Raw genomic sequence first — 16,670 nt, forward strand, 5'->3', positions numbered from 1 at the left:
GCTTTTCGCGCGCGGCGAAACGTTCAACACTTTGCTGATTACACAGCACCCGGCCCGCATTGCCCGGCCATCCAACGGTTCATCGCCATGACTTCCATTTCCGCATCGCCGCGCCCGCTCAATCTTCGGGTCATTACCGCTTCCCGCGACCTCGCAGGCCTTCAATGCGCGGCGCCCGTGCACACTCTGCCCTAACGTCACTGTCTGGCCCGCGCGCATGCGCAGGTGTTCGCCTATCCTCGTTCGCTCGCGCTGCTCGAACAGGTTCACCGCGTGACGCTCTTTTAACTTAATTTGCTGATTATCCGCGAGATGGGTGCCTGTTTTGAATTGATCTTTCGCGTCTCGTTGAATTTCCGATTCTAATGTCTTGGGATGTTTCTTCTTCCTTCTGAGTGTGATGCGCATAAATCCTCGTGAGAGTGAGGACCGAGTATGACGAACTAGAGATTCTTGAGGGGAGAGAACTTGTAAAGGGTCATGTAGGTGAGCGTGCAGGTACATAAAAACCGGAAAGTGAGCTAGATGCAACCGCCAGTCTGCAGAGGGTGCCCCTGAGACGAGCAGTCATGAGTTTAAAGTGAGACCCGCTACTCACATGGTGTTCTTCTCTAGCTATATTTAGCCCCTCAAAGCAGGGGTGGATACATAGAGAACTGAATCGAACCAGGATTAGGCTCTGCCAGAGGAGGGCAATGGAGAAAACGGAGGGAAGGGAGGTACAAGTGAATCCAGGGCAGGGAAGGGGCCTGGAACTCTAGGGAACCCTAAGTTGAGTAAAGACCAGAGGCAGCTGTTGGGCCATGAGAGGGAAGGATGAAGAGTGGAAAGACCAATTGAAGTCGCAGAGGAATGAAAGGGTTGTTGGAGATGGGGAGCAGAGGCACTGAAAATTAGGAGCGATGGCCAGACAGTGTGATGCTGCAAATAAGTTCATGGGTGTTGGCAGCTGTGGAAGGGAAAGACAAGAAGGTGGCGGAGGAGCGCAGAGGCTGTGTTGGAAGGGCCCTCCGTAGGGATATCCAATTCTCCAAGAATGGTACTAGGAGCAGCATGGAGAGACTGACAGTGGCCCAGTGAAGAAAGATTCTGAGGAATGAGGGGCAATGACCAAGAAATCTGTACATGACGTCTGTGCCACAGCACAGGGTAACGCAGGCTACCTTCTGATGGTGCAAGTTTCAAAGCTGGGAGTTTTAGCAGAGGAGCTAAAAGGATGAACGCCTCCCCACAGATAGGCTCACTGGGTGAAGGAGTGCAGGGCAGAACATGGCCCCATCTAAAGGGGAAAATGGAAAGCTATGGCTCCAGGGCAGGTGGTGCTATTCAATATCATTTAGTACTACACTTCCAAGAAGCTGAAAATAAGTTCCTGTAGCAAATTGAGAATATGAATTCAAGGTTTGTAGAAAAAGGAGAAAAAACTCATAATAAGAACATTTGCTTGGCAATGAATAATTTATATATTTTTTTCAAATATAAGATTGCACTCTCTCTGCTTTATTTACTGCAACTGAAGTAAAAAAAAAATCAATCAACAAAGCAACATTCGCTTAAAATAAGAATCTGCAGAAGGCACGAAGTATGTCTTTTCTTAGAATAACTATCTCAGTGCCAGGGTACGTAAAGATTCATGAATGATGGAGTTCATAATTATATTCTTGCATGAAAATCTATCAAAATAATGTTATCATTTCTTTCTCCTCTTTTATTTGAAAATTTGAATTGTGATGCCCTTTTGTAGAAAACTATAACCACCACACAACCATGACGCTTTTATCAACTAGTGAGGCCAGAACTTAAGAACAACACAACAAAGTTCTCTTCCTCAGCTCATTAACCCTTTGCACTCCGAACCATTCTGGACATTGGCTACCAGCTACTCGACGCTACTTTGCGGCGGAAACATGCATTTACAGACCCTCATATTATTTAGTATAATTTTGGAACCAAGTAACGTATTATAATGATATTGGACTTATATGAATTGGGTGACATCGAGGAATGTATATTTGCAAAAAAAAAACAATACTTTATTGTTTATAATTTTGTACAGTATGATAAGTTTTGTAACACTCCCCAATATGCATTGCAGGCTGATTAGTGCATGTTTGACAGTAATAAGTGGTTTGACGCCTGCCACCAGGTGTTTTCCTGTTAGAACACACAATGCAGTCCCGTTTTCTTTGTCCCACATCGGGAATATGTAGTTTATTGTTTAATCCGACACAAAACCCGCTGACATTTCTTGTATATATCTTAGTAATTTTACGATATTTTGATTTAATTTCTTGTGCCATTTCAAGATAAAACTTCAGGGAAACATGCATGTCTCAAAAAGTTGCGTTGAAATAACTCAATTCCCCGTAATCACTAATAAACTGCAATGTCCCCTGAGAGGGGACAGCGGAGTGCAAAGGGTTAATCAAGAGCATCTTCAAAAGGACAAGAGAAGCACAGTGAACATTAGGTTAGTACACACCATGAGTTCCCGAACATATTTCCTCCATGTCATCACTTCCTGTCTCCCAGCCCAACTCAATGGAGGCCCAAAAAAACGACAGTATTCACCATGGAATTTCCCCATCCCACCCGCCAGATACTTTACTGCTAACAGTGTCCTTAGGTACTTTGTTTTACTGAAGAGGAAAACAAGTATGATGACAAACTGCTTCTGTCAATAAGAAGTGAAAAGAACAATTAGCAGCTGTATAGCCCTCTTGTGCCTGGAGCCTTTGAAAACTTAATAATGGTTTACAAGTATCCTGCCGATTTTTTTTACCAAATACTAGCCTCTTTTAAATATAAGAAGACCAAAACTTTGTTTTACTTGGGGGCAGGGGGAGGTTAATTCCTATACTCATGCCTCCATATATAAGAAGTATCCTAAATTTTTCTACCTAAAAAATAAAAATGTCCACAGATCAAAGAGGCAAACCATGTGCTGGTGCCAGTACAGAAATGGAAGCCAATGGGAAGCACAATTCCAAAGCCCCCTCCAGCCTGCTCCTTTAGGACCCTTTTAATGAGGGGAGATCACACCAACCCTGACTGCCGTCTCCACGTCCACCTGAGGCAGGCCAACAGCTCCTGCAGAGCTGCTGTAGCAGAAGCCTAGAAAGTTCTTGGCAGCGAGTTGTGCTACTGGATAGTTACTAAAGGTGGACCAAGTTTGAATACCTCAAATTAAGGCATATTTTTAAAATATGAAAAGACAATAGACCTGCCATAGTACATACAGTAGCTACTCAACCAGATAAATCTTGAAAAATACAGAAAATGGTGTTTATCTACAGATAGACCAGTAAGGCTTCCCGAACATCATGCTAAGTATCTACACATGAATGGAACATGCCACCAAGACAGAGACGCATTGTGCTCAGGATACTTTCACAAAGTCATTCTATGGACTGGGCTACAGACATTTATAGCTGTGCAGCCCAAACAAAACAAAAACAAAGCCTCTCAAACAAGTTTAGGAAACTTTTGTTTAAACAAAATTAAAAAGAATACTCTTAAAGCAGAAAACTCAAGAGGCAGTAGTTTGCTAACCAGCACTGTGAATTTCTAAGGGGCTCTGAGATGTGGGAGTAGACTGTGCCTCATGGTATCAGTAGGTCACCACTGCCTTGAATAATATCTTTGGCGTCTTCTGTATAGATTAGGAATCAACTCATAGAAGCAATATCCAACCTCAATGGCTCATAATAACGTGCACAGAACTGTGTGGATAACAAAATCCAGGTCTTTAATTTGAGTTAACACTTCTCTCTCTTTTACTAGTATTTCATCAGTGCCAACACACAGCTAAGGCCAGATAACAGATGTGATAAGAACAATAACAAAAGAATTCTGGGACTGGCCCAGCTTCCATCTAGGAAAATATCCTGAAGAGAGCTCAAAGACCTTTTCCATTTTATTGGCCTACACTCCCTCTATTTGAGTGACATTATAAGGGGGAAAAAACTGATAAAAATTTTCCAATATCATAGTTACCTTTGAACCAAGTAAGTTATTTTCTTTCTTTTTTTAAATATATTTTTATTGATTTCAGAGAGGAAGGGAGAGGGAAAGAGAGATAGAAACATCAATGATGAGAGAGAATCACTGATCAGCTGCCTCCTGCACGCCCCCTATTGGGAACTGAGCCCACAACCTGGGCATGTGCCCTTGACCAGAATCGAACCGGGGACCCTTCAGTCCGCAGACCAGTGACACTCTATCCACTGAGCCGAACCAGGTAGGGCCCAGGTAAGTTATTTTCCATTCCTAAAAGGGCCTCCATAAAGAAGCCCCTACAGAATACCCCCCCACCCTCACAGAGTACACCCACATCTGGGAGAAGGTTAGGAGACCTTTCCACATTATGCCTCCTCCCTTGTTTCTGAATTACGTGGAGCAGGTGAGTTCCCCCCTAAAACCCATGTAATTCCTGAAAGTCCATAAAGACCTTTATGTTGGAGACACTTGGTAGTTCTCTTGAAAACTACAGTATACTTAGTGAATGTAGGCCAGCCGTGGGCAAACTACGGCCCGCGGGCCGGATCCGGCCCATTTGAAATGAATAAAACTAAAAAAAAAAAAAGACCGTGCCCTTTTAGGTAATGATGTTTACTTTGAATTTATATTAGTTCACACAAACATTCCATCCATGCTTTTGTTCTGGCCCTCCGGTCCAGTTTAAGAACCCATTGTGGCCCTCGAGTCAAAAAGTTTGCCCACCCCTGATGTAGGCAGAGAAAAGTATTACCCTTGAGAAAAAAGGAAGAGAATGAACACAGGGACAGTTCCACCTGTCCCAAACAAACACTGTGCCAAAATATTCCAAGGTGGGCTCCACAAGCAAAATTACCATTTCCACGCATTGATATGGAGTGCAATGGGATTATAAATGCAGAATTACAGTCATGTTACAATGATACCCATGTTGTACATAGAAGCAGATTGAAGAGCAAATTAAAGAAGGTGGTAAACAATGTTCTAATAATTTGCAAACTTATGAGTGTATAACAAAAATTATGTACTTTGTAGAATTTGGATTCGAGGCGCCAGGGTGATAAAGATTTGAAACTGAGCACAAAAGGACCCCACTGCATTGCCTGCACACACTTCTTACTAAAAGTCAGTGACCTGCACTCCACATCTGTACTTCAAATCATTCTTCGCCCTATGATGGACCGTCTAGCCTACAGCGGTTCTCAACCTGTGGGTCGCGACCCCTGAAAATACATCCTGCATATCAGATATTTACATGACGATTCATTACAGTAGCAAAATTACAGTTATGAAGTAGCAACGAAAATAATTTTACGGTTGAAGGTCACCACAACATGAGGAACTGTATTAAAGGGTCGCGGCATTAGGAAGGTTGAGAACCACTGGTAGGAAGTTCTATTCTCACTTGTGGGTGACAATCCTTTTTTTATTCAAAACAAACAAACAAACCAAAAAAAAACAAAACAAACCAATAACCTTGAGATGCTTGCTTCACTTAACAGACACCTCCACAGCATTTTTAAAATCTCAGTTCAGTGTTCATAATAAACACCAAAGCAAAAGTGGAAGAGCTGCATGACAGATGTCTTAGCTTTCCCTCTGAAAAGCTCCCCATTTCATGGAGGACACATACTGTAACTGCCAGGCAAGGGCAAAAGATAATATAATTCATGGGCCACAATCTGAACACAAAGACTATTTTTATGAGCAAAAACTGGAATGAAAGAGAGCACACTGATTTGTTTTTCATTGCTACCCATCTCATCAAAATTAAAGAAAAAGTTAAATTAAGCTTCACTTAGAGAAGTGCCATCATAAAAAGTGACTGCACATAATTGGGCAAGGTAAGCCAATGTAAATAATAATGACAGTGTACCCCAGCATTCCCTTTCCACCAGTTTTATTATTTAAAATTTTCTCAGAATGTGTAATACCAAAGTGGATAAAAGTGTTTGCTATGGACTTACTTACCCTACTTGGGGCTGTCTGTGAACAACATACATTATCAGGAGAAAATGCATTTTTCTCCAAATGTCAAATTTTATTCCAGTCAACAGATAAAAATAGAAAAAGGTCGCTTCCCTAGAGACAAATAAATGCCACGAGAATTTTAAAATTATCTCATTCTGACACCAAATTCCACCAACAGTAGAGACAGCCACATTTTTATTAGGGACATGAAAAATTCAGTGTTACTCACAAGAATGGTTCCATAACTGAAAAGGAACTCTTCCGTCACAACTCGAGGTCGAAATACCTGCGTGGTGAGAGTTCCCATAGATTAGATCCTGAAAGTCATGTACAAGGGGAAAAAAAATGAACATGTTTTGTCTGAGTTGGCGTTTCTCAGCTCTAGTTTACAAAGAAGGTGAGTCACAGCCTCGCCAGAGTGGCTCAGTATTTGAAAGTCGACCCATGAACCAAGAGGTTGCTGGTTCCATTCCCCGTCAGGGCACATGCCGGGGGTGTGGGCTCGATCCCCAGTAGGGGGCGTGCAGGAGGCAGCTGATCAATGATTCTCTCTTATCATTGATGTTTCTCTCTCTCTCTCCCTCTCCCTTCCTCTCTCTCTAAAAAAATTTTAAAAAATCAATAAAAACATATTTTTTTTAAAAAAAGAAGGGAGTCGCAGCCATATTATTTTCCTCTGGATAAGATCATACCTGGGAGGTGACGAGGTGAAGCACCACGGGCATCAGGGGCAGACACAGCTTCAGCTGCTTCGCCTGAACTGGTGACGGGTGTTTACGACCGGACACATTAGCCAGGGCGGTGAGAATGTCACCTGCGGAGGTGAAGGTCACGGATACTCAGGGACCGCCCGTCATGGCTGGAAAACCAGTAAGATTGCTGAGGGAATGAACCTCCACGTAAATGGAGTGGAGAGAAGCTGAGATATTACTGACAAATATTGAGACTATAACAAAACGCTGTGGCTTCTAAACCTCTCACCTAGAAATCTGAGTTTATAAATAGCACGGTAGAGTGGGGGGGGGGGTCTTAGAAATAATTTTCCTTCCTTTTGTGTGTGTGTGTTTTCCAAATTTTAAGCATAAGTGCCTATTACTTTGGTAAACAGAAAAAAAAATTAAAGATAAGTGAACAGATTATAGATCACAATTTCTAATAGAATAGATGGAAATAAAAAAACAGGTCAATTCATAAAACTTCTCATTGGATGATAAGCCCAATAGTAAATAAAACTTGTGTTGTGGATATTTGAACCATATCATCATCTCCTAAACAGAATGAGACTAGTAGTAAGAAACTCGACTCACAAAGCCGTCAGACTGAAGATTAAAGAAAGGTTACAATCCAAAATAAATTTTGAAATGCTCTATTTTCAGTCATTAACAGGCAAAAAAATCTCCCAAAGTATCAGTAAGAAGCACAGAGGCATATCGTTCAGCCATGAAGATATTTCCATTACTCTGACTTCATATCATGAATTTCAGAGTCTAAGTATATTTTACCATCATGGGTGGGATCAGTTTAGCATTTACACATTCCTGGTTTCATGCTACATCTGCTGCAAAAGCATGGAATGGGATTTAAACTAAATGTAAGCACCCCTTAGATTTTAATTTCTGCAAATAACAACGAAATCAGGGATTAGCTGTCATAAACATCTTTTGCAAATCATTATGAGATATTTTTTAATTTTTCAAACTATAGACAGTTTTCAATTTTAATATCGAAAGCCGCTAATATTAACTGTTAATGGTTATGCATTCCTAAGTCCCTTTAACAATAAATTAATCTGTGGTTCTCATCTAAGAGAGTAAGTTTTTTAAGCAGAGAGAAATTTAAGAAAGGCTACCCAAGATAAGAGCCTAAGTCCGATTTTGAGCAATTAAAGTGCTTTTCTTTTACTTATTTTTCAAAACCACCCATTTACCATAGATGACACCCCAACATAACCTTTAGCCGGCCCCTTGCCTCCATCACCTCACTGATGCAAAATAACTAGGAAGACAGATAAGGCACGTGGAGATCTTGAAACTACACATTCAAGACAGAGTGGCACTGCACTCGCCTGAAATCACACACCAGCGAGAATAAAAAGGGGGCGACGCGGAAAAGCCAAGTCCCGGCAAGGTGAGCAGCGAGGGGCCTGGGGAGGAGACTGCGATTTACCCAGGAGGCGCGGCACTTCCCGCACCATGTGGCGGATGAGGAGGTCCAGGCATCTGGACAGGTACTCGCTGCCGCTCGGCTGCCGCTCCTTGCCTGGGGAGGTCTTCCTGCTGTCCCTCTCGATGTGCATCACCAGTCTGCAAGCAGAAGAGTGCGACAGGTCACCTCGCAGGAGGAGAGAGCTGATGGCATCTGTCTGAAGGTGCCGCCGAGGCACCGGCTCCAGGGGGCGGGCGGACCCAATCATGCTGACATTCAGATGGGTAGCAACAGGTCAGGCACAGCCCATTTTGGTCTCAGAAAAAGTCTCCCATTTATGCAGAAAGACAGGCAGACAGACAACTGGCATCTCCGCCAGTGTATGACAGGACAGCGCCCTGACGATGTCATCTGCCCTGGGCCCATGAAAAGAAACCGCATTCCCCAGGTGACAGTGAAAGGCAAACAAAGGCATCTGGACAGAAGACGGTTCTTGGAGTTTCGAAGATTCAAAGTAGAACCAACCACAGGCTGCCTGCACTTTGTCATCAGTATTCAACATATTCAACTTGCTTGGAACCTCGGGCCAATTGCATGAATTCCAGTTCCTTTAGTAAATCGTGTACATACATCCAAAGAAAGAGTTTTGCTCCATCACCGGGTTTCATATGTCCTTTTGTCCAGTAGTTTTATGATATCTGCCTTTTAATGCACTTATTTCTTCTTCAACATCAATTTCTGAACCAACTGTGTCCACCCCAGAACGCGGGATCATATTGGACCATCACTCTAGGTCAGTGATGGCGAACCTATGACACGCGTGTCAGAGGTGACACGCAAACTCATTTTTTTGGTTGATTTTTCTTTGTTAAATGGCATTTAAACATATAAAATAAATATCAAAAATATAAATCTTTGTTTTACTATGGTTGCAAATATCAAAAAATTTCTCTATGTGACACGGCACCAGAGTTAAGTTAGGGTTTTTCAAAATGCTGACACGCCGAGCTCAAAAGGTTCGCCATCACTGCTCTAGATACTCAGGATGCTGTTCACAAGTTTTAGGCCCATATCCATCCCCTTTGCTGGACCCACCAGTCGTCTTCCCGTTCCCCTCAATGCTCTAAAGCAGTGGTTCTCAACCTTCCTAACGCCGCGATCCTTTAATACAGTTCCTCATGTTGTGGTGACCCCCAATTTCATTGTTACAAATTGAACATAATGAAAGCATAGTGATTAATCACAAAAACAATATGTAATTATAGATGTGTTTTCCGATGGTCTTAGGCGACCCCTGTGAAAGGGTCGTTGGACCCCCAAAGGGGTCGCGACCCACAGGTTGAGAACCGCTGCTCTAAAGGCACAGAGCCCACTGACTGCATTAGGCAGAGGCCCCTGTGCAGCGGCCCCCTTGCTGGCCTCCCTGGCCGCCATCCATCTCCCAGCTCTGTTCGCACACTCATCCCAGCCAACTGCTACTTCTCAGGGAGAACTTCCAACCAGCTCCCACTGCCAACTGCAAAGAGGTAGTTTACACGTAAAGGGTACTGAAAGCTTAACCCTTAGAATCTTTGTGGCTCTCTTAGCAGATTTATTCATGGTTTTGCCTTTCTGCTTATTATTATTTGGAGCCTTATGTGTGAACACATGGGGATAAAACTAAATCAAAAGTCGTAAGTGCAGCCCTGGCCGGTTTGGCTCAGTGGATGGAGAATCGGCCTGCGGACTGAAGGGTCCCAGGTCTGATTCTGGTCAGGGGCGTGTGCCTTGGTTGCAGGCACGTGCCCAGTGAGGTGTGTGCAGGAGGCAGCTGATCGGTGTTTCTCTCTCATCGATGTTTCTAACTCTCTATCCCTCTCCCTTCCTCTCTGTAAAAAAATCAATAAAATATATTTTTTTTAAAAGTCGTAAGTGCCATGTAAGCCGGTTAGCATCCTCTGTTCTAGTTGCAGATGACAGCCCAAGCCACACTCTAACGAGTATATGACATTGGTCAAATGCAGAGAAAATATGCCTAAATCAGCAGAAATATATCAGTACTGCTTAAAGAATCTGACCACAAAACCACTTGATTAATGAGTAAACCAAAGAAATAGGACTCCACTATTTCATAAGTGAAATCCAAAATTTGCAGAGTATAAAAAAGTAAATTCTCACTTGTCTATAAGGAGTCATATTTTTCTCTAAAATTTAAATGATCTATGACAAAATTTAATAACGTGCAGCTTAATTACCATAGTTTAAAATATCTGTAAGGCAAAAGCTACTCAAATAGTTTTCAAACACTAGTACAGGCTGTTAACACATAAGAAAACACTCACTGGCTCTGCTGGGAGAAATAAAAGACTGATGGGCGCCATAACAATATGAAACAAACTCTAGAATGATGCTCCGTTTCTTCCTTCCGGGACGCTCTCCCCAGTGCCTCCCATCACAGAATGTGTTTACACAAGCTACAGAATAAATTCACTTTACCGACAAGGGAACATTAGTTACTAAAGAATTCACAGTCTACGAAAGGAATAAAATATGGGAACATTTGAGGGTAGTATCCATAAACACTTTACCACTGCTCTACAACCAAACTGCACATGATATTTCCTGGTGTCCTACAAGGGTATCAAGTTAAAAAGATCAACAATCTGAACAGTAATCCAAGTAGACCACAAATAAATAAGATCCCTTCTTTGTTTTGCTTCCAGTGCCTTTAAGAGGATCATTTCTCCCCAGGATTGTGTTTCCCAATCTACTCCCACCCCCATTTTCCCCCAGGATTCATTCCCACTAACTGGACCACACTTTCCTTACTCCCATCTCTAAAGGAATCCTTATGCTCATTCCACACACATCCACCTCTATGCTTCCCTCCCTAGAATGTCCACCTACTGTATCTCCATGCTTCCGTGGCCAAACGTGCCATGTCCTATACTTGTTTCACCCTCTAGTACCTACACCAGGGCAGCGCCTATCGTAAAATGAGCTCAGTGACAACAAGGATGAGGACATCTCATCCACTCACTCCATGAACATTCGCAGTGTCTACTGCGTGCTGAGCGTTTTTCTAGTGGAGGGGTATTCAGCTCATGGAATGCAAATTCAAGTGGGAAGAAAAAGGCCATTAACAAATAAATACCTAAGAAATCGTTAAGGTGATGATAAGCCTTATAGCAAAGATTAAAGAAGAGTAAGAAAGACAATTAGTCACAGGTCAGAGCAGGCCCTCTGGCAAGGTGTCCTGTAAACAGAGGACGGGAATGTGTTGAAGGGAGGGTCACACGTTCCAGGCAGTTGGGAGGTACATACAATATCCCAAAGGCCAGGCCATGGGTGGTGTGTTCTTCTGGGGCTGGAGCTCAGTGAAGGAGGAGATCAGAGAGCAAACCAGGCTCTAGCCCTTGTCAGACCTTGTAGGCCATGCTAAGAACCTTGCACTTGCCCTAACCGGTTTGGCTCAGTGGATAGAACGTCGGCTTGCCGACTGAAGGTCTCAGGTTCGATTCCAGTCAAGGGCATGTACCTTGGTTGCGGGCACATCCCCAGTAGGAGGTGTGCAGGAGGCAGTTGATCGATGTTTCTCTCTCATCAATGTTTCTAACTTTCTATCCCTCTCCCTTCCTCTCTGTAAAAAATCAATAAAATATATTAAAAAAAAAAAAAAGAACCTTGCACTTTACCCCCAGTAGGGAGGAGTGGCCTGATCTGATCTGTGGTTAAGTCAGCACTCGGGAGACTGTGAGAACAGACCATAGAAACACAGGAAGACCAGTTAAGAGGCAACTGTAACAGCTCCGGTGAGAAACTGGTGGTAGTGTGGGAAGGATATGAATTGATGAGATACTGGGTGTCGTTGTAAGGTATAAATAATTAGATTTGCTATTGGTTGGACATGAAAGAAAAGAAAGAAACCAAGAGTAACTCCAAGCAGCTAACCAACAGGAAGGACAGAGCTGCCACTGATTGAGATGGGTGAAGATCACTGGAGTAACAAGTCTGCGGCAGGAAAACCATTATTAGACGTAGAAATGCCGATGTCGTGTTGGCAGCTGATGTGCAAGTCTGAGTTCACAGGGACGGTCGGGCTGGTGGCATTAATGTGAAAGTGCTCCTGGAGCAGATGATGTTGAAGGTCACTGAACTAAATGAATCACCTGGGGAGTACAAGGCTCAGGACTGGGACTTGGAACCACTACCACACAGGCTAACAGGTGAAAAAGGACCAGCAAGAGAAATGGAGAATGAGTGACCGGTGAAGAATGAAGAAAACCAAGAAAAGTAGCCACGCTGCCAGTAGAGAGACTTCAAGAAAGAAGACAGTAGACGTCTAGTTTCTGGTAAAGGTGAGTCAGGCTAGTCAGCCAAGCCTTCCCACCACAACAAAACAACAATGAAGAGTGCTGGATGAAATACATACCCACTTAATATATAATCACATCAAATTGTGTAGATTACACATAAACAAAAAAAAAGTGCCTAAGACAACTGTCTACTATTAAAAAAGAACTTTCAGTGAAAGCATCATACAGTGGTGTAAAAAGTGCTATATCAGAGACAATTTAAATGCAAAAGGAGAAGGTATACCCTGAAATACTGTGTCAGGTGACGCAGAACAAACTCAAGGAACTGATGTCAAACTCTGCGGTGACACTTCAATAAAGCAGTTTAAAAAGGGGCACGTGGACTGTTGAAATAAGTGTATTTTATGAAATGTAATAACAAAAAAATCCTAAAGCAATACATTATTTTGTTATTGCTTTTTTTAAAGCAATACATTATCTTATATATGAAATTGTAAGTACATATGTGTAACAACAGTAACAAATTAGGTATCTACCGTCACAGAGGGATATTTGTACATTTCATCAAATTCCTAAAAGATGTATATATTCAACAGGGTTCCAAAAGAAACGTCTTTTTTGAAACTTCCATTGCACGAGGCTTAGCACCACTAAGTAAGTTAGTAACTAACTCGTTTACTATCATGGTACTCAACATAAATAGATACCGGATCAAGGAACTTACTGATAGCAAAAGAAGTATGGTAACCTGCTCCAGCCCATGAAATTCACTCATCTCGCCAGTATCCCATTAGAAAAGCCTAGCTTGACTGAAAGAAGGAATGGCCTCCTGACAACTCAGTCACAGCGCACTGGGAAACACAATGAAAAGTTGGGCTCTATCTTACGACAATGAAGCAAATGTTTTGAATCAGCAAGCAATGCTTTTGTCTCTTCCATAGTCTGAACACAGGTCTGGTAACCAAGGGGTAGAAGTGGGAGTGACCGCCTGTCACAATTCATCTAATAACCCGCTCACAGGATTTTTCTTCCCGTTTCCATGACCCTGAGCTCCGCTGGACTGGTTCCCAGGAAGGAAAGTTTCCACCAGAGGCCACAACAATTCAATTTGGGGGAATGAAGAAGGTAACTCTACAGCAGCGGTTCTCAACCTGTGGGTCGTGACCCCTTTGGGGGTAGAACGACCCTTTCACAGGGGTCACCTAAGACCATCGGAAAACACATATATAATTACATATTGTTTCTGTGATTAATCACTATGCTTTAATTATGTTCAATTTGTAACAATGAAATTGGGGGTCACCACAACATGAGGAACTGTATTAAAGGGTCGCGGCATCAGGAAGGTTGAGAACCACTGCTCTACAGGATGAGTGATCACGATTACCAAGAGAAAATCGGGGTGCTGCCAAACAGTGCAGACAGGGGCAGCCAGAACCCACGGGGGTCTCTGAAGAGCCTCTAGGTTCTTCCATATCTAATAGATAAAGTTCATGAAAACCTCCCAACCAAGAAAAGGCAGGTTCAGATCTTCCAGGTACCTGACATCCTTGGCCAATGTACAAACCTGTAATTCAAGGTTATTTGTGTCAGCAGACTGCTGGATCATAGGGATTCCTGATACACACTTGGAAATACCCTCAAAAAGGTAGCCCCACCACCAATTGGCTAAAAGTAGTCCCTTTACTTTGGACATAAGATAGTGATAGTTTCTTGTCTTAATTTGATATTACGATGGGTAGAAATAATATTTGCTTATTTCAATTTGCATTTTTTATTACTAATGAGGCTGAAGATCTGTTCACATCTTTATAAATCTCTTTACAGTACACAGATTGTTCTATATGATGCAAAAATGTACAGATTTTGTAAGCATGAGATTTTTGATTTATGATTTCGGGGGAATATAAAAGTATCTGATCTATATATAGCCCCAGAATTTCCTTTTATGGTTTCTTTCGTTATGGTTTCTACTCAAGAAAGCTGTCCTTACCCATATTCAAACATATTTTTTTCTTCCAGCTGTTTATAGTTTCTTTGGGTACATAATTCTTTAATCCATCTGGAACTGACTTTTGTATGGTGTAAGCTGAGAAGATAGTTTTTCCCACACAGTTAACCAATCACACAGGGTAAATATTTTTTTAATTGTTCTTTTAAGATCAAAGCAGCTTTTTTTTCACTCATAACCATATTAACAGCAATGCTATGGAGGGGGCAACAGCTCTAGGAAGACCTGATCCATCAGGAGGCACTGGCATTTCAGGCTCGCAGCAAACCCATACAATGGACATAAAAGACTATTCATCCTCCAAAAGGGTTATCATTTCTAGAGACACACAGGACCCTATTTTATCACCCGCCATATTCAGTATGAGCATGAAGCCATTTGAAAAAATAGGTGGAGATTCAGGGGCCATCATATCATTTTTATCCGATTCTGACAGCTCCATTTCACTGCTGCCACGCTAGAAAGACTTGAGATCTGACATCATAAAAAATGTGCTGAGATTTAATCCATAAAAGGCCAATGGTGATGGTGGTAAGCGGAAAAATATCTACATAATGCAGCAAAGGTTATCGTGGGCTCCTGATGTGAGCTTTGGGGTCTCAGCACACAGCAGCACGTGCTGAGCTCAGAACTCCAGCGGCCGGTAGAGTTTCAGGAGGCAAGAAAGGAGGGGAGAACATTTTTCCATATAAACTCATCACAGAGACTTTTAACACCTCTCTGGCCTGAGTCTGCCCCTCGTTTCCATACCTTTCTATTCACCCTTGCATTTTATGTGCCTACCAACTAATACGTGGGCTGCAGAGACCAAGGAACAAATAGAAACCATCTTTGCACAGTCTGTACTGGTGCCTGTGTGTGTCTGGGAGTAATTTTATTACCGAATTTAATCTACAAAGCCTAAAAAATTTGAGCTTTGACTGCCTTAGGGGTTCTCCTTCAAAATTCACTGGTACCTATTGCTAATATTTCTTTTAGTTTTAAGGGGCTGTTGCTTCATTAAATATTTTTCTTAATCATAGGAGTGAAATGTACTTATTGTAATAAGGCTAAAAATAAAAATGAATTGAGATACATAATATCCTCATCCCACCCTCCTCAGATAACCTGCATGTATATCTCTCCATGCAGGTTTTTAAAAATAAAATCTTATACAAATACACACAAATAGAAGAGTTTTGCCATTTTTATTTGTTGTTTTCTAAAAATAACTTCATAATCCTATATAATAAAAGCCTAGTGACCATAACGGCAGAACAACCAGAATGACCAGAACGATTGCTCGATCAGTCACTATGAGGAGCACTGACCACCTCTTGGTCCCTTTCCCTGGAAAGCAGGCTCCCATCACCGATGGCGAATGAGGAACTGGGGTGGGTGGCAGTGGGGGGGTGGGACTGGTGAGCGGGTGGAATGGCCAACCTCTTGGTCCCTCCCCCAGGCCCACAGGCTCCAATCGCCGATGGCAAAAGGGAACCGGGGTGGGTGGTCGGGGATGCAGGTGGTGTCAGGCCAAGGGCCCCGCCCCGCCGGTTGCCCCACACACAGAGGGTGACACGCGGCAGGGGTGGGGCCGGCGAGCAGGCAGCAATAGCCGACCTCTCGGTCCTTCCCCCGGCCATCAGGCTCCCATCGCCGGATGGCAAATGGGGAACCGGGGTGGGTGGCAGCAAATGGCCCTGATCACAGGCTAGGCCTAGGGACCGTACCTGTGCATGATTTCGTGCACCAGGCCTCTAGTTAACAGTTAATCAAATGAGACATCAACTTCTAGTTTAGCTATACCATCATGTGTTGAAGTATTTCGATACCAATGGACATGAACTATATTTCCAGATATTGACCACTAGAAACAATGCTACATTAGATACCCTCATGCATATTTCCTAAACAATTCATACCTCTATTTTTAGCAGCTAAATATCAAAGGACTGTTAGAACCAAAGTGGTGGGTACTGTTAATAGTCACAAGTGTTTCTGAGTTACTTTCCAAAAAGTTAGAGCTACTCACATTTCCAAGAGCCACGTTCAAAAGTGACTTTGGATTTCTAGTTCTGCCTAGTTGGCGCAAGCCCAATCCTCTCAAGTCCCCCATCTTAAAAACTAAAAATCCCTGGGCATACTATTTTTAAAAGCACAGGAATGCCCGGCCGGCATGGCTCAGTGGTTCAATGTCAACCTATGAACCAAGAGGTCATGGTTAGATTCACGGTCAGGGCACATGCCCAGGCTGTGGCCTCAATCCCCAGTGG

General features: G+C 42.8%; 1 long non-coding RNA gene across 1 annotated transcript; it reads right to left on the reverse strand.

The window, feature by feature from the left end:
- Nucleotides 1-6,205: 6,205 nt before the first annotated feature.
- Nucleotides 6,206-8,261, reverse strand: LOC102421370. Its single transcript, XR_002827731.1, has 3 exons — nt 8,134-8,261; nt 6,660-6,781; nt 6,206-6,253 (listed from the first exon to the last, which is right to left on the reverse strand). It is a non-coding gene; the product is annotated as an uncharacterized LOC102421370 (long non-coding RNA).
- Between the last annotated feature and the right edge of the window lie 8,409 nt (nt 8,262-16,670).

This window comes from Myotis lucifugus, unplaced genomic scaffold, assembly GCF_000147115.1.
Source record: "Myotis lucifugus unplaced genomic scaffold, Myoluc2.0 scaffold_3230, whole genome shotgun sequence".
NCBI lineage: Eukaryota > Metazoa > Chordata > Mammalia > Chiroptera > Vespertilionidae > Myotis > Myotis lucifugus.